The 20,393-nt window shown below is 33.3% G+C and overlaps 1 pseudogene; it reads right to left on the reverse strand.

Moving 5' to 3' along the window:
* Positions 1–17,650: 17,650 nt before the first annotated feature.
* Positions 17,651–20,138, reverse strand: LOC116663370 (annotated as a pseudogene).
* Between the last annotated feature and the right edge of the window lie 255 nt (positions 20,139–20,393).

Consider the following 20,393-nt stretch of genomic DNA (forward strand, 5'->3'; position numbering starts at 1 on the left):
CTTATTCTGTATTTTCTAATTGTTCCTCTACTCCCAACAACATGTCTTAAATTGATTCTAGATATAATTGGCAGAGATAAAGAAGAGGAACAAATGTGAGACCTAAGCAAAAAAGGAATTTGCCTTATCTCTGTTGTAATTCCCTACATTTAGGACATTACAATGTATTTAATAAAGAGAAAAATCAGTCTCATCAGTAAGAGAAAAATAGTACTTTGCTTACTAAGAATTAAAAAGTTTTATTTTATCCCTCAAATTCTGAAACTATTTAAGTAACATTGGAATTATTTGACAGAATTTTATGTCAGAATTCTTAAAATCTCGAGTCAAATATATTTGAGAGAGGGTTATTATCTTTTTATTCCATGGGAATCATTCTATTTAGACTATCTTTCTCTTCTAAAATTAGTTTTCATAAATCACATTTTGTAAAAATAAATTAGATTCATGTTTCCAAATGCACTCGTATAGAACTGAGCAAGACAGTTTCTGGAGTCTTTTCATTTTATTTTATTTCTGTAGTTATTACCCTTTTCATTATTTATTATGCATATTTGTTCTTTCCCCATTTTTTCCAGATTCATATTAGCTAGTGATTAGCGATTAGCTATTCCATTGGTTTTGCCAAAGAACTACATTTGTTTATTTTGTGTGTTCTATTTTTCTTGTTTCCTGCTTTCACCTTTATTAATTCTTCCCTTCTGCTCCCATTTTACTCTGTTGTTCATTTACTAACGTTCTGAATTATGCATTTAATTAATTTATTTTCCTTTTTTCTCAAGTGTGCATGTATATAATTAATTTTCCTTTTAGAGTTATTTTACCTTTATACCTTATGCATTCTAATATGTAATGTTTTCATTATTATTATATTCTTGATAAACTACAGTTTCATTTTAGTTTTTATCTTTGATCCAATAATTTTAAAAGAAAGGGTTCCTTTCCTGAGACTGATTTTAAAAGAAGTGGGTTTTTTTTCTGATTTCATTTTTAATTTCTAGCTTTTTACTTTATTGTGTATATAGATTATACAATATTTCTAATGTCTGAATTCTATTCCTAATTCATTTTTTCTCTGGGAAATTTTACAGGCAAAAGGAAAGTTACTGACTGATACACTCATGCTGATATCAAACAGAAAGATTTGTATAATTTATTCTACTTCTCTTAAATGGCAGAGGCATCTGAAGCTTTTCAATTTTATTTAGTTTCAATGATCAATGTTTCTCTTTCCACACTATCAGTTGTAAAAGAGGAGCAGTTTTGACAGAGGGAAAAGGTAAACTGATGGGATAAGCTATGATAATTACTACTAAGTGATCTTTAAAGATCAAAAGGTGAGAACTGATTTTAGCTATCGGAAAGACTACAACAAAGTAGACACATCTGTGGGCAGCAAATGCTTGAGAGGGCTTTGGTATGTCTGTGTTCTTAATTCTATAAAACTGATCACCCAAATAATGTCTGGTCTTGAAATATAAACCAGGGGACTCATGTAAGTCTGGCCTTGGCCAGCGTACAGTATTCTAGACAGCTGAGTCCACTGTCTGACACTGTGGAATGTAGAGCCAAGAGAGCAATACAGAAAAAACCTCTCAAGGGAGTACCTAGTAACCACCTGGGAATCCTGTTTGTCCAAAGTAGCAAAGACTGAAGGCTCATATGCTCTTGTTTTGAAAAAATATCACCACTTTCCTATTAGTGATGTTAGTTCCTTATGAATTCCTAATATAAACATTTCATAAGGGTGTCCTGTTTTTGCTTTTGTTTTAAATTAACCAGCAGCTTTTAATTTCATTGTGAATGTATTCAGCTAAGTGTCTTACTACATTATTTGTTCAAGAAAAGGGCTTGATGAACACTAAATTGCACTGAATGTCACTTTTATACTTTAACCAGCATTAATATACTACTCTCCTACTTAGTGTTTGATGACTTTCTAATGTCCAGCTAATTTTTGCTATGCTCCTGGAGTGTGTAACCTTTCAAAAGATGCAGACAGAATGAATGCAAGCTTTAATTCCTTGTTTCTTTGAAAAGATATATTGTCCCTCTTAGAAGACAAAGTTTCCCTCACCAAGGGTCTTGGCTACAATGCACTTGCCTGATACAATTAGGGTTAACATCCTCTTTATATGATTATAATCCTTCAGGCACAACACATTTCTGTAGATATGGCCTTGGTTAAGCCTTTCAATTAATCATTCTTCCTTCCCTGTGTTCCCTTTTTGCTGGAAAAGATTTCAACATGTCAGAACAGAATAATATCCCCCATTATATTTGAAGCATAAGAAAAGGAAAACAAATACTGACTGCAGAATTAAGAACAAAGACATGCCAAGCACTAAGTCACTTTTCTGTCTGCAGTTTGTAAATGGCACAATAGTAAGTTATGTTCTTTGGCATTTGCAACTAAAGGACAGAACAGATGGTAAAGGCTTATTTAAAATTAAAAGAGAGAAAATATTTATTTAAAAGAATTGCACTGCCAAGATGCAATTCATTATGTGTAGGGGCAGGCACGTGTTCAATGAAGCTTGGTCTACACTACAGTGAGATAATATACTACAAATTGATAAGCCTTCATTTAAATGAATTTCCATTAAGAAATCCACTTTGACAGAAAAAGATTCTACACTGCATTTGCCCTGTGTCACCCTGAAATGTTAAGAACAGCACCTTAAACTCAATTATTGCATTTGGTTTTCAAGAAATAATCCATATAAGAGCCTACCAACTAGATATTACTGGATTTATGTTTGAAAGAAAAGACAATTTGATTTTATTTGAAGTCTTCAAGAATATGACATTGAACTTGATTTTCCTCAGTGGGGAAAAAAAAGGAAAAAAAAATAGTAAGTCAAGTGATTTGGGAACTAGATTAAGTTACTTAGACCATTGGGTACTTTACAGCTATTTCTTACTTTTCTGTGATAGATGCATTCCTCTGACATTCCTACCCTGAAACTTGGGTTAAACTGATGAACCACACTTCTGCTGTTAAACAGCATACAATTGATAGAAATACAAAAATTGATATTCAGAAGTATTCCTACGGTTGTGTATCTCTAGACTAGGGGTCACAAAATCAAATACCTATAGGAGTAAACATGGGTATAAGTACAAAGATATACATCACATACTAAATACTCTTTAATAGTAAATGATAAAAATAACGTTTATTTCCACAAAGAAATAAATCCTGTTTATTTCTTGCTTTTTTGAAACATTAGCTCTCCTGGATTTATGTTTCATCTGCACTCTTTGTTAGAGATATACAAACAGGGAAATATCTGTTTTACTCTAAAAAACCCAGCAAACTTGATGATGAATTATAGTTGACTTTCAGCTTTTCCATCAAGGAGACAATAAATTGACGGGGACTTTGTTGAATTGGAAAGTGCATATCCTAACTTAACTGTGCAAATGCAATTCAACTCCATCTGAATTCTGGTCCAATGTTTCCACATCTTCTGGTCACTTTCCCAAGGAAATGAAGGAATTCAGCTCTTTATTAGGAAGGTCTTGATTTTTTAAATGTTGGCCTAATTTAACATTTTGTTTAAAAACTACTTAAAATAGAACATTATGGGCTAAACAACATTGGTCTTCAGACTAGACTGGGAAATAGGCAAAGAGTTCTCAGTATTATGGTATTTATTTAAGTAGATTCTGATGAAGTCATACCAACTGAGAAAGCAAGCAAATAAAATTTTGATTCTATGGCAGCAAAAAGCTTGAAAATGCAAAACTGACTTCGGTAAGACTAAACATAAATATCCAAACTATGAACAGATATTGTTTTAAGCACCTCCAGATATTACCCACATTCCATAGTATACATATAATGGATAAACTAAACATAAATATTTAGCAAGCCAAGTCTTTCTTATTTTTGTATATGGCTCTTGATCAACCTGCCTTAGCTGTCTTTAGAGTTTTCCTAGTGCAGTGTGATATGATTGGGAAGAATTATTAACATCAAAACATTTCCCACACACAATTTGCACGAAATTTTTTAGATGTTTATTACTTAGGTTTTGAGATTTTTTTCTTAGGTAATATTTTCAGCTATTAAAGAACTAGAAATTAATTAACTATTAAGCAATAACTACTCTGAAAAGTAAAATCTTTCACTAATATGATGACTTGGATGCATTATCTTTCTATACTATCTGCAAAATGGAGATAATATTAGTATTAGCCTCATGGAGCTGAAAGGATTAAGTGGCAACAGACATATGTAAAACACTTCAACCATGGTCTGGCATAGAAAGCATTCAATAAGAGTCATCAATATAAATTTAAATTATTACTAATTAATAGTATGTTCTAGTAAATAAGATATAATGAAAAAGTTTCCAGTACACAGGACACAACTGTTTCCTCAATCTCCCATTAAATATAAAAAATGTACTGACTCTCTAATAGCCTACATTTAGCAACTATAAAAGACAAATATTTACAAAGAGAAATTAATGAATTTTATTCAAGCAGTGGTCTAATATTAAAACCAATTTGATAGTTGTAAACCAAAGAAACCAAAGGCAATTAAATACTCATCATTAGAATAAGAAATTACAAAGTCAGGTAGAGTAAGTATCTGAGTCATAAATGTAAACCAAAGGGTCATAAATTGTCCCTTGCAACTGAGACAGAAGAGAACAAAATCCTGATGAAATGCTATTCGACTAAATAATTTAAATAAATAGCATCATAATGGCAGGAATTATTTCCAAAAGATCTGCCTCTATGGTCAAGTAGTAGCCCATGCAGGAATAATGAATAATATGGGAGTTATTAATATCTTTTAGGTAGTAAGTTAAATTACTAATCAAATAGATGAAAAAAAAAAGAGGAAATCACATAGTTTGACAATGTTATAAAGCTACAAAAATGTAAAAATAGGAATTCGAATGTGGACCTCTCACAACGAAGAAATCATGCTCTTTTATTACTGCTTCTCCATCTACAGAATAAGGGATTTTTCACTTAAAAATAACTTAGAAGCTATTCTTTGAACAGACAAATGTGTAGGTGGAGAACAAGAAATTTCACTCAAGCACTACTATACTAATTTACCAAATGGTAAGGGATACTAGCCACTTGTTCACAAGCATTATCCAGTTGCTGGTTTTATTTGTAACATATATAAGGTCAGGCATGGAATTGGGAATAGAATAAATGGTTTTCTATCTCAATTGCATGCTGGAATTTTAGTATTCATTGAGAGATATTTCAGTTTTAAATAGCCACAAGCATATCAAAACTACATCATCAGTAGTTTTGATGATAAACAATGAAATTGCTTTCATTAGACTGGTTATATTCAGGCTAATAATGACAGTCATAGAAGAAATGTGAAAGTCTATTTCATTCACTTATCCACACTGAGAGAACAAAGATATGTGTAAATAAAAAGACAGGCCTATTAAATGGATTAAAGATTTTCTTCTATGGGTGACTAAAATGTAACAGCTTTGCAAACTCTGCAAATTACATTGTGAGACTTATCTGAGTCCATTTCAGTGTTATATTTTCTGTAATTCTCACAGATGGACATTTCAAAGCCTTTACTGGTGATTCAGTATAAATATATATTCTTATAGCATTCTCCTCTTCGAATAGGGCCTCATAATTCACTTTTAAGTGCTATATGAACAACTTAGTATGCTATGTGGCTAGAGTCCTTCTAACTCAATGCTCTGTCCACCTGAATCCTATTATGTTGATTGTCCGAAAAGCATGCCCTAATACCTCAATATTTTTTTCGAAGAATATTTCAAATAAGCTTATCCCTACTAGTAACCAATAAATAACTTTTAAAGTATAACCATAAATCTGCTGCAAGTGTTCATGTCAGACCTACTACGTAACTAGTATTTCAACCTAGAAGTAGACAATACAGAAAAGAATGCATGCATTCGGATTCTCAGCTGCTTGATTGAATAACTTTATGGAAGATATCCTCAGTGATCACCAAATTGAGTAAATAAGTCATTGTTAAACAATAAATCAACAAATATTGTGTCATTTGCAGTACAACTATGAAAGATGTCTAGCCCTCACCTATAACATCCTTCAAATTCAAAGAAAAAATTTAATGCAATAAATGCCAAAATAGATCCTCTCTCATCTAAGGCAGAGAAGCCTAAAAATATTATAACACACATTTGTTTGGCTGTTCAAAATCCATTTACCTTTATTTAGGTAATAACATTTTGTGTGTCTTTGTATGTCTCCCTTTGTTGGTTGGACACAGGATGTCTTATCCTCAACAACAAAAAGCTAAACAACCCAATTAAAATACGGGAAGAGGACTTGAACAGGCATTTCTGTGAAGAAGATACAGAAATGGCCAACAGGCATACAATGTGACACTTAATATCATTATTTATTAGGGACATGCAAATTAAAACCATGAGCTACTACTTCACACCTTAAAAAGAAAAAAGAAAATAATGAGTATTGGCCAAAATGGGTATATACTGGAAACATATACTGCTGCTAAGAATGTAAAATGGTACAGCCATTGCGGAAACCAGTTTGGTAATTTCTCAAAAAGTTAAACATAGAATTACCATCTGACACAGCAATCCCACTCCTAGATATACAACCCTAAGATGTGAAAACACAAACTCAAATAAATACTTGTACATTGATATTCATAGCAGTGCTATGCACAATAGCCAAAGATGGAAATAACCCAAATATCCATCAACATATGAATGGATAACAAACTGCAGTATATATATATGCAATGTAATATTACTCCATATTGTAATATTATTTCATAAATAAGAATGAAACACTGACACATACTATAACTAGGATGCCTGTATGAATTTGGAGACAAAAAGCAAATTGTTAGTTGTAAGGGGCTGGGGGAAGCAAAGAATGAGAAGTAACAGTTTAATAGGTATGTGGTTTTATTTTGGGGCAATGAAAATGTTTTAGAGCTAGACAGAAATGGTGGTTGCACAACATCCTGAATATAATACATGCTGCCAAATCTTTTGGTTAGTGTTATGTGAATTTCAGCCCAACTTAAAAAAAAATTTCTAGGAAAAAAAAGAAAACAAAAAAAAGCATCCTCTTCTTCTTTGCCCAAGGGTCCAACCACATAACAAAGCTTGGACATTCAGTCTTTTATTTGGAATTTTAATCATTATGTGAGAGATGAAATTATAAGAAAATAATTAACAATATTTCATTACAATGGAAGTGTTCTATTGGTGATTTTTATTGGTATTGTAATTATTGCTATGATTCTTATTAACATATACTTTTTTATATCCCATGGAACCAAATATATTTCTGTGCACAGAATACAAAATAAATCTATGGGGAGGGTTTCTGAAGCTTCTAAGTCTATCAACTAGGCTCATAAAGCTTTCCGCTTCCACACATGGATATAGCTGCTAGCTTCATCATAATTCAACCACACACTTCACATTGTGTTTACCTTAAGGCAAATTTATGGAAATACTCCATCTGAAACAGAATATGTCACATCATATTCTTTAAAAAAAACACCTTTATTGTGATATAATTCCTGTACAGTAAACTGCACACATTTCAGATGTACATTTAAAGGATTTTGGTAGATGTATACACCTATGGAACCGCCACCACAATCAAGATAGCTAACATTTCCATCACTTTCCAAGAGACGCAAATTTCAAATTCCCAATTTATCCCTCTCCACCCTCTTTACCCTCTGGTAATCATAAGTTTGTTCTCTATGTCTGTGAATATGTTTTTGTTCTGTAGAAAATTTCACTTGTGTCTTTTCTTAAAGATTCCACATATAAGCAATATCCTATGGTATTTTTCTTTCTCTTTCTGAAAGAAATGAGTGATAAGACAATCTCCAGGTCCATCCATGTTGCTGTAAATAGCATTATTTTATTCTTTTTTTTAATGGCTGAGCAGTATTCTATTGTGTATATATACCACATCTTCTTCATCCAGTCATCTGTCAGTGGACATTTGGGTTGTTTCCATGTCTTGGCTGTTGTAAGTAATACTGCTGTGAACACTGGGGTGCATCTGTCTTTTCAAATTATATTTTTATCCAGATAAATGCCCAGAAATGGGACTGTTGGATCATATGGTAAGTTTAGCTTTAATTTTTTCAAGGAACCTCCATACTGTCCTCCATAGTGGCTGCACCAATTTACAATCCTAGCAACACTGTAGGAGTGTTCCTTTTTCTCTACACCTTCTCCAACAATTATTGTTTATGGACTTTCTAATTATAGTCATTAAGACTGGTGTGAGGTGATAACTCATTGCAGTTTTGATTTGCATTTCTCTAACAATTAGTGATGCTGAGAACCTCTTCATGTGCTTGTTGGCCATCTGGATATCTTCTTTGGAGAGATGTCCATTTAGGTCTTCTGTCCCTATTTTGATTGAGTTGCTTTTTTTTAAATATATTAAGCTGTATGAGCTGTTTGTATATTTTGGAAATTAGTCCCTTGTTGGTTGCATCATATGCAAATATTTTCTCCCATTCTGTAGGTTGTCTTTTCATTTTGTTGATGGTATCCTTAGCTGTGCAAAAGCTTTAAAGTTTAATTATATCCCATTTGTTTATTTTTGCTTATTTTCAATTACTCTAGGAGCTGGTTTGAAAAAATGTTGCTGTGATTTATGTCAAACAGTGTTCTTTGTTTTCCTCTAGGAGTTTTATAGTATCTAGGCATACATTTAGGTCTTTAATCCATTTTGAGTTTATTTTTTTGTATGCTGTTAGTGAGTGTTCTAATTTCAGTCTTCAGAATACAAAATTAATATACAGAAATTAGTTGCATTTCTATACACTAACAAAGAAATAGCAGAAAAAGAAATTAAGGAAACAATACCATTTACCATCACACCAAAAAGAGTAAAATACCTAGGAATAAACCTACTGAAGGAGGCAAAGGATCTGGACACTGAAAACTATGAGACACTGATGAAAGAAACTGAAGATGACATAAACAGATGGAAAGATATACTGTGTTCTTAGATTGGAAGAGTCAACATTATTAAAATGATCATACTACTTGAGATAATGTATAGATTTAATGCAATCCCTATCAAATTATCAATGACATTTTTTACAGAGCTAGAACAAAAAATGTTAAAATATATACAGAAACACAAAAGACCCCAAATAGCCAAAACTGTCTTGAAAAAGAGAATGGAACTGGGGGAAATCACACTCCCTGACTTCAGACTATACTAAAAAGCTATAGTAATCAAAACAGTATGGTACTGGCACAAAAAAATAGACCCATAGATCAATGGAAAGGATAGAAAGTCCAAAAATAAACCCACACACTTATGATCAATTAATCTACGACAAAGGAGGCAAGAATATACAATGGAGAAAAGACAGTCTCTTCAATAAGTAGTGCTGGGAAAATTGGACAGCTGTCTCTCATCTCGTATTCTTAGCCCTATGCCACACTGCTCTCTTTTTATTATAAATAACACATCTATAACTCGCAAACTGTTCCTAGAAAACACTATTTTGCCATAATGAAAGCTGGTAGTCCTCTCCTGAAAACTCTACTTTGTAGTCCTCTCAAAAGGATCTTCTCCCTAATTTGACTTTGTATAATTCAAGTTTGGAAATTAGAGATAAAATGCTTAAGATACCAGAGTTTATTTCCATTATTAATCTTCAAAATGTTTTTTAACAATATTGTTCTTTCTTTTAAAATTATCCAATCTACACTACAACTTTCTCATCAATGTCACCTATTGATTTAGAATTTATAGTTACTCCTCCTCATTAATCAAATATTTTGTCAAATTCCTCACAGCTTTCCTGTCCAATTCAAATCTACCATCTTTAGTAACTTGAAAGTTCAACATCAAATTTTCAAAGTGGTTTTTTACCACATAGATGTTAAGTATACAGCTGACCCATGAATGACATGAGTTTGAACTGCCAAGGTCCAGTTATATGCAGATTTTTTTTCTGTAGTAAATACTGCAGTCCTACACCATCCAACATGACTTGAATCTCCAAATACAGAGCCACAGATATGGAGGAACTGTGTAATATAGAGGGCTGACTATAAATTATACTCGAATTTCCAACAGTGTGTAAGGTCAGTGTCCCTAACCCCTGAGTTGTTCAAAGGTCAACTATACTTTATTTGATTATTGAATCCAATACACCTAAAGCTTCAAAATAATAGTTTGTAATGACTCCTAAATGTCTACCTCCAACACCTATCTCTCTCAATCCCTCACCTAGTGCACATTTCAATCTAGAAATCTCTCAGGTACTTCAAAATTAACTTGATCAAGCTTAATTTTTAAACGTGTTCTTTTCTCACGGTAAATCTTTCTACTATCCAGTCAGAAACCAATGAGTCATCTTTGACCCTTCGTTTCCTGTTGTAGCTTATCTTCACCTCATCGTAAAATTTCTACCATTAGAATTCTATCTTGAATCCATTTATATCCATCTCTGTTCCTTAGTTAGTGTCTTTACCACTTCTTACTTAGATTAATGAAACACTATTCAATTGTGTACCTTATGTATGAGCTCTCTAAAAGCCTCAAGGTTAGATCTTCTTAAGAGGCATATGTGATTAAATTTAATTTGCATTTAAACATTCCATAAGTTATTATATTTGTCATTTTAAATTTAACACCCTTAAAATACAGTTTCTGCCATAATTTTGCATCATCATATTATGCCCTTTCATATCTACATGGTTTTATTCAGCCCTAACTTTGTATATGGCACTCCTTTTGTCATGAATGCCCCTAACCAATTCTGTTTTGATGTTCATTCTAAAGAAATCAGTTCTGGTTAACTACTTTCTATAAGCTTTATTCTCTCTGCCACCCTGCTACTATTTACACAGCATATATTGTTGTCATATAATCCATTCATCTTTATCATTTCACTTATCAAATTACTTTGTTCATAAAATGCTTTACATGATATCAAACTATACATGATCAGTAAAGGTCTGTGAGTGCATAAATAGATGAATTTACTGAGTCAAATTTTTAAATTCACAAGTATTTTAAATTATCCATAGGAAATAATTGCAGAGTGAAAAAAAAAAACTTTATACTGTGAATGAATCATGTATATTTTCAGTGAGAAATGTTTACAACTAGAAATAAGGTTATAAATAAGAGAGAAAATACTTTTCTTTGAGGATCTAACTTACCAACTTGTGGGAAGAAAAGGAAATAAAATGTAAAGCAAAAAACATAAAAATCATTATAAGTGTACTAAGTTTAATGAATGATAAAGAAATATAAGTGACACAATACAGAGTAATTGCTTTTTGAGAAGGTATTTTGTTTTAGACAATAAGAGGAGGACTCTTGAAAGTGGTGTCATTTTAACTGAGACCTGAATGATAAATGAAGGTCAGCCTCGCTGTGATCCAGGAGGAAAGTGGATGATGAAATGGCCAGATGAAAGGCCCTGAGATACGGATAATTTGGCATTTGGAATTCAAAAGGAGTTAGTGTAATTGAAATGTAGAAAATGAGGCTGAGGAGGTGTACATGTGTTTATTCATACAAGTATTATTAATTTTAGTTTTATTACATTACCACAGAAGGACAATGGGAAAGCATCAGAAATTTCTAAAACAAAGAAATTATATAATCTAAGCTATTGTTGAAGGTCATTCTGGGTAATGTAAGGCAATTATAAGGGTATGGGGTGGGTTGTACCAAGAATGGAAGCAGGGGGACCAATAAAAAGGTTATTGTAGTCACCTGCTCAACAACTGAAAGAGGCCTGGGGTGGCAGTAGTGGTGAAGGAGTAGTGGATAGATTTCATTACATCTTTTTAAGGTAGTCTGAATAAGAATTGCTAACGGTTATATATAAGGTATGATATCATCTAGGACTATATTTTCTAAGTGCAGAAATATCAGCTATCCAGCAAATTTCTAGACTTCCAATGATTTTCTTTAATTGTTTAATCTTCTATGTAGAGGAAATGATTATTTCAATGGAAATGGAGGAACTACTCAGTAGTAATCAAGGAGATCATTAACTACAGTTTTTAAAACATCAATCAATCTCACTTAAAATTCAATCTAATCCTAGCAAATATGTATACTACTGTAAGGAAGAGAAAGTGAAATGCTCAAGCTAAGGGATATAATGTGGGGGGAGGAGAAAGCATAAATACTGAACTCACACAAATGTGGTACTGAATCCAGGCCTCAGAAATTTTAAAGCATGGAACTTAGAAATGCTCCTGAAAGGCAAAATATATCTGCCTCATGTGTTATTGTGCAAATCTATGAAGTGATTCAAACAAGTCCTTGCACAGTACTAAAAAATTACTACTTATTTTTCCTTACATACTATTTTGTAAAGAACTTATTTTTTCCAAGCCATACTTTATAATGCTGTACTGCTAAATGTATATAAGCAGATAAATCTGAAAATCCCATCCTTTATTTAAGTTACAAAAACAGTTGTACACCTATAAACTTATAAAAAGTTTACTTCAGTCATGAAGGTATTTTGTGACTCTCTTGCACCACTATTTCTTCAAATTGTTAATAAGCTTTGAAGACAGATTTCACTTCATTTTAAAAGATTTCACTCTCACAGGCTCTGTTGCTCATCCCCAGGGCATCCTCTCCCCATAGCCAATTGATTCACTGCACAGTTGTTACAGTTCATTAAAAGAATGAGGGATGCTGATAATTCAGCATATGAAATCTGTTGGTCTCTCTATGAGTCAGCTACCACTGTGAGTTTTGCCCTGTGGAACAGGGCAGCACTGATGAGGGAGAGTAAAGAAAAAAATGGTGCTAGCTTTCAGCCCGTCACTTTGGATGGGTATATCCTTTGTAAATCAAATCAATAAATATTCCCCAAGAGTTTAAAGTTGTTGAATTTTTTTTTCCTCAAAATTATTTTGACCATCACTGTTTTACAGCAAGAAATGTTCACTATGACCCAGTGTGAGTTGTTCTTATTTTTTCTGGCAACACATATCTTATTTTGCACGAAAGCTTTCTTCCCCTCTTAACTATCATTGTACCACTCCCATGCCCAATTAACACACCAACCATAAGAATCTGTACTTCCTATAATCACTACATTATAGAGTACCCTGGAGTAGATCCTGGATGATTTTGAACAAATAGCTGTGGTGGTTAAATGTTATCCTGCAGGCATGAAAAAACAGATTTACAAAGTTGTGCAATCATTTGTGTGTTTTTGGAAATTTCATATGGCAAATATTTGCTGACCTACTTTACTGATGAGATAATTGGGTGTTGTTCTTGCTGCTACATATACCTTCTCAAGAGGAAGGTCCATATATTTTAATGAAGACAAATTATAACTCTGTTTTCCAAGTTACTTCTGTCTCTATTGAGCTTGAGCCTACAATGGTGGTGTGCACTTAGCATACCTAAACTGATGATGCAACACATGAAAGTTTGAAACCTATTGCCCGAGGGTTTTCTGACTGCTGCTACTAGTCTACATGTCCTCTTAAAAAAAATAACAGGAAGAAAAGGGTAATAATTATGAGGGGGCAAGAATGAAGCTTATGGGATGCTGATAATATTTTATTTCTTTATCTGAGAAGACATTTTACACAGATGTCTATATTGTGGCTTAGGATCTGTGCACTTTTCTGTGTGTATGCTATCAGCAATAAAAATGCTTTTAGAAAATGACCATATGTATGATGTTTCATGAAGTTTAAGCCAGTTGCTTGATGGTTTCTTACCTGCTACCATCACACCTATATCTCAATTTTCTCTTACTTAAGCAACAACAAAAACAAACATAGCTTAGTTTATTTGTGGGTATAGAATGAGCTCCTGAGAGTACTAGTAGCTATGCCTTTGTTCCAAGAAGCTGATTTTTGAAAAACTGTTGTTGTTATACATTTTATCCATATGATTCTATAGCAGCTAGTAAATGGAAATTTCAAGCTGTCAATGAGGTTGCTTTAACTATCGTCTCTTAAGTGTTAATTAACAAGTAGATATATGGCTTTAGACCTCAGGGACTAGAATATAACTAGGAGAATATTCATGACAGTTAATGCAATGAGAATGGATGAAACTGCCTATACAAAGGGAATAAAAAGTGATAAGAGAATTTGTCCAGGAATACAATTGTGAGTAAGTGAATAGGTAAATGCATCATCAGAGTCCAGCGATGACGGATCCAAACAGAGGAAATAAGGCAAATGTAGAGTCAACATTTAAAAGTGCTGCCCTTGAGTATGTCTAATAAAGGGAAGGAGGTAGTAATGGCAAAGTGAAAAACACATGTGGGAATGGAAATCCAGAATCAAAGTATAAGAAATTCATTTTAATCAAAGCTATGAATTATTTAGTAGCTACTAAATGCCATATATTTTAGTTATACCACATTACTACAAGAAAGGGACTAATCATTGTCAGATTACTGCACCAAAAGATCACCCTAAGACTAACCAGAATGAACTTTGTAATTATTCACACATCTACCATATTATTATTCAATGCTAATTTATCTCCTGTTAATCATGAAAAATTTCCTGCAATCTTTTAATTTTATTCTTGTCTAAGGTTTAACATGATATTTTTATAATATTTGTACTTTAATTCCTTTGATAAATAATCGAAGGCAAACAAATAAATGTGACTGCATGCACAATGAAGGTACAAATAGAGTCCTAAGAGTCTTCAGAAGAAATTTTCTGAGGTTATATTCATCAATTTGATTAGTTATATTCACAAAGACTAAATTAATATAATAGGCAAGAAAGGAAGACAAACTTACAAAGGAGGTACTTTAATCCATAAATCACAAAATGGAACCATAGAGTAACTTCATGGTTGCTAATTACAGAACAGGATTTCATTTTTGTAAATTATTTTAATTTCTTATCTTAACTAAAATATTCTTTTAAATGGTTATAGTTTTTAAATTACTTGTCCTTTTGCACCTAAATAAATAGCCCTTTCTTCCCTTATCTGTAATTTGTTGGGCCTTCATTTCATGGCTACGGGCAGAATTCCATTCATATGAACTGAATCAGGAAGTGCAGGAGGTAAAGAAATCCATTTGTAAAAATTTAAAGAGAAAGTGCAGAGGCTAATACAAATATATGATATAATTGATTTTTAAGAAAGGAATATGGAGTCTATTATAGTTTCCTTTATACTGATTATGTCACTCTCTAGCTTAAAATTATTTAATATCTCCCTCTTGCCAAGGCCATTAGAATGTTAAAAACAGGCCTTCCACAGCCTGTCTTTTTATGCTTCCAGCCTCACCTCTCATCAGGGCCTCTTGGACCCTATGCTTAGGCCATACTGAACTATCTGTAGTTCTCCTAATGCCCCAGATCATTTCAAACCTCTATACATTTGCATATTTAAAATTTTTATAAATATTGACTTCTTTTTATACCTGAAATGTTTTCACACTATTCACTTACTTGTCATTCTTAACCCTGTTCTTTAGTGCCCTTCCTGATAACTCCCTCCTTATACAGAACTGTCTCCTCTCTACATTTTGCCCCCAAATATACAGATACAGATTTTAAACTCAGTCACTTTTACACTCTGTCATATCTGCTTAAGTCCCCTGCCCCTGTAACAGCTCCAGCAGCACTCTGAAGACAAGGATCATGACTAACTCACCTCAGTATTCTCTGCACCTTGTATAATTTTGAATACTATTAAAATATTTGTGGAATAAAGAACACAGGAATACACCCACTCAAATATGCTCAAGTGAATTTTGACAGATACCAAAGCAATTTAATGAAGGAAGTATAGTCCATCCAACAGCTGGCTGGGGCAAATGGATATCTATAGGAAAAAAAAAAAAAAAAAAGCAAAAGAACTCAAAATGGATCATAGACTTAAATGAGAAATAAACACCATCAGGGAAATACAAATTAAAATTACAATAACATATTACTACATGTCTATCAGAATGCCTAAAATTGAAAAAAAAAATAGTGACAATACCACATACTGGCAGGAATGCAGAAAAACTGGATCACTCATACATTGTTGATGTAGATATAATATTGTACAGCTACTCAGGAGGACAGCTGGGCAGTTTCTCATAAAAATAAGCATAAGCCTTCATGTGACTCAGCAATTGTATTCTTGGGCATTTTCCCCAGAGAAGTAAAACTTATATTCACAAATGTTCATAGCAGCTTAATTTTTAATAACCCAAAACTGGAAAGAAACTGGATGACCTTCAACAGGTACATATATAGCGTGGAATGTTACAAAGTAATAAAAATGAATGAGCTATTGATACATATAACCACTTGAATAAATCTTCAGGGAATTATGTTGAGTGAAAAAAAAGCCAATCTCAAAGATTTCTACTGTATGATTCCATTTACATAGTATAATAAAATGACAAAATTTTAGAAATGGGTAAGAGATTAGTGATTGCCACGTGTTAGGATCTGGGTAGGGGAAGAAAGGAGATGATTATGATGATGAAAGGTGAGTATGAGAGATCTTTGTGACAACTGAACTGCTTAGCATCTTGATTGTGGTAGTGGATATAAGAACACAAACATGTGATATAACTGTATAGAACTAAACACACACACACAAGTACAAATAAAGTTGAGAAAATCTGAAAAAGAGTAGTGATGTTATCAATGTTAATATCCTGGTTATAACTATAGTTTTATAAATGTTACCAAGGGGGGACACTGGTAAGTGTATATGGTATCTCTATGGACTACTCTTAAAAATTGCATCTGAATCTACAATTATCTGAATATAATTTTTAATAAAATATATCAGTTGAACAAATTCATTATTTTTTGTTGACACTACTTCGTTTAATAAGACCCATAGAAACAAGTAAAATGAGAAAGTAACTTTTTTCAGTCAAATACTTTAATGAGCCTAGTTTATTTTTTAAATTAAACCTATATTTAATGACCCCAAAATTAACATATAGGAATTTCCATCTGCCCACAATGTTCTTCCATGGCCCTTTCCATATGATGAGCAAAAGATGCCAGATGCAAAAGAATACATACAGTATAAATTTTTTTTGCTTTCCCCATCTTTAATTCCCCATAATGCATCACTATTAGACTATCATATATGCATATTTATGTGTATATACATGTACATAGATATAATATGTGGCTTTTTTTGTAAAGTAGAAATGCTCTCATTCATCTTTGTTTGATATAGGCACCCAAGTAGGTAGTCAGATACTAAGTAAAGGCCACAAAAACTTCCTTTTTTTGAAGTCATTAAAAAGGAAGGAAGATCATTGAAAAAAATTCTCTCTTCCTCTTATTATAGCTAGCCTTTGAGGCATGCCAGCCAAGAAAAAAGGAATCACCTTGGCGATGGGAAGTCTGTACCTTCCCCTCTTTGGGTTGTAGCTGAACTACTCTTGGAAGTACTAGTAAAATATATAACTTGTCATTTGCTTTAAGAAAGTCTTTACTTCAGCTTTCCTTCAAACAATGCCTTTAATCTCCCACTAGTATATGAAGATTTAGAGACTTCATATATCAAGGTTCTGGTTGGTTAGAAGTCTCTTTAAACCATGTTTTGCCTATGGAGAGAGAGGAAAAGGTATGGGAGAATGGCAGAGGAGGAGAGTGAGAGAAAGAGAGAAATATGTCTTCCTCTTTAGGAGCACTGGAAGAAAGCAAGCTTTTCAAAGTCACTGCAGATATCTCATGAAGGTCCAGGCTGCTACCATGGTGAGGGCAAACACTGGCACCAACACCATAGCTACAGGAATACCACTCAGCTCCCTTTCACCTCAATGTCTTATAGGCCCATTCTGCACCTGTAACCTCTGCTACACTCTCAGGGACACAGCACAGCTTGCATTACAAAAGAGGTCTACAGTATTCTGGTGCAGCAGGTTTTTAAAATCTTGGCCATTTACCTGAGGGTCCTCTAGTAAGATTGATCTCTTCCTCAGTAACCAAATAATCCACTCCTCCATTTCTATTTTATTGTTTGTCTAGTTTCCTAACCTGGGTCAGCTAGGGCTCCCTCAGGTGAAGGTGAGAATCAGTCCCAGTCTGGCATCAAAAGCACCACACTTTCAGTTTCCAGTATAAGCTTTTTTTTTTTTTTTTTTTTCAAACTCCAAGGAAGTCAAAATATAATCAAGTATAAAAAAAGTCAATAAATGGTTGCTTAGGTCAGGGAGGAGAAATTGACTTATAATATTTTAATGCTGATTTCCAATTAGAAAATATCCTTAACTACCCACTGCTAAGAAAGAATACCAATAGAAATAAAATCAAAAGTTAACAAATAGGGACCTAATTAAACTTATAAGCTTTTGCACAGAAAAGGATATCATAAATAAAATGAAAAGACAACCTACAGAATGGGAGAAAATACTTGCAAACAATGCGACTGACAAAGGATTAATTTGCAAAATTTACAAACAACTCACAACTCAATAACAAAAAAAGAAACAACCCAACCCCCAAACGGGCAGAACATCTAAACAAGCAATTCGCCAGTGAAGACATACAAATGGTCAATAGGCCCAAGAAAAAAATGCTCAGTATCACGCTAATTATCAGAGAAATGCAAATCAAAACTACAGTGAGGTATCACCTCACACCAGCCACAATGGAGATCATTTAAAAGTCTATGAATGATAAATACTGGAGAGGGTGTGGAGAAAAGGGAACCCTCCAACACTGTTGGTGGGAATGTAGTTTGGTGCAGCCATTATGGAAAACAGTATAGAAACAGACTTACCCTATTATCCAGCAATCCCCCTCCTGGACATATATCCAGAGGAAACTCTAATTCGAAAAGATACAAGTTCATAGCAGCACTATGTACAATAGCCAAGACATGGAAACAACCTAAATGTCCATTAACAGATGACTGGATAAAGAAGTTATGGTCTATTTATACAATGGAATACTACTCAGCCATTAAAAAAGAATAAAATAATGCCATTTTCAGCAACATGGGTGGACATGAAGATCGTCATACTAAGTGATGTAAGCCAGAATGAGAAAGAAAAATACCATATGGGATCACTTAAATGTAGAATCTTAAAAAATGACACAAATCGATTTATTTACAAAACAGAGATAGACTCACAGACATAGAAAACAAATGTATGGTTACCAGGGGGAAAGGGAAGGGGTAGAGGGACAATCTGTGAGTTTGGGATTTTCAGATACTAAGTACCATATATAAAATAGATAAACAACAAGGTCCTAACGTATAGCACAGGGAACTATATTCAGTATCTTGAAATAGCCTATAATGAAAAAGAATATTAAAAGGAATATATACATATATATATATAACTGAATTACTATACTGTACACCAGAAATTAACACTACATTATAAACCAACTATACTTCAATAAAAAGAAAAAATACCAAATAAAATTCATTTCCAATGAATAACTTTCAAGTTCATATTATACATAAATAATTGGAGATAGCTAAATAAATGTATTAAATACCTGAGCATTCAAGTAGTATGCTAGGCACTTTCATGTACAATTATTCATAATTGTCAAAATGATTATATAAGATTGATGGTATAATTTTCTCAGTAATGCATTTAATAAAACTGAGAGTCTGTAAAATGACTTTTTCAAATCACCCACCTAGTAAGTTGCAGTACAGTGACTGAATTCAGGTCAGTCTGACACCTAAGCCCATGCCCCTACATGTTTACAAAGTTGTATACAAAACAGATATGAACACTTGATAGCTTCTGTCAGCATTCCCTCCTTGAGTGAGATCTATTTTGTCTAGGAATATATTTTGATTATATTACTCCATAGAGATTTCAGAGTGATAATCTGAGAGCTTGTGCTAAACTATAATGCTAACAAGAGAGAAAAAGTGGTATGCGGGTATGGGCGTGCACGTGTACATGTGCGTACATGTGTGTATGTGTGTGTGTGTGTGGGGGGAACATTAAATTACTCTGTAAGATCTTGACAAGATCTTGGTAGAGGGAAGAGGAAGATAGTAAGAGGACAGTATTTATTTCATCCTGAGCCATAATACACAACTAGGAATCTAGATTTGGGCAGGGATCTGTGATTTTACAGCATGGCATTTATGGCCAGACTAACAGATCTGTTTCTCTGGCTCAGATCTTCCCGCTCTCTCATAGCAGGCGTTGGTAAATAACTGATCTAATGAGCAAAGCCTCTACAGAAGGAAAACTCTGGTAATTAGTTTAGAAACTCTTCTAACTTAAACCAGGCAAGTGATTCAAGGCAGGCACCTGGGAGAGATCCCTGGCCATACTGATAACTCAAAGCATATGCCTGACTTAGCAACTGAATTCACTGGAATTTAATTACTCAACATGATTATATACTGACAGCAAACTTGTGATTGGAAGGATTGATTATTATTAGGCA

Source organism: Camelus ferus, chromosome 4 (assembly GCF_009834535.1).
Source record: "Camelus ferus isolate YT-003-E chromosome 4, BCGSAC_Cfer_1.0, whole genome shotgun sequence".
Classification (NCBI taxonomy): domain Eukaryota; kingdom Metazoa; phylum Chordata; class Mammalia; order Artiodactyla; family Camelidae; genus Camelus; species Camelus ferus.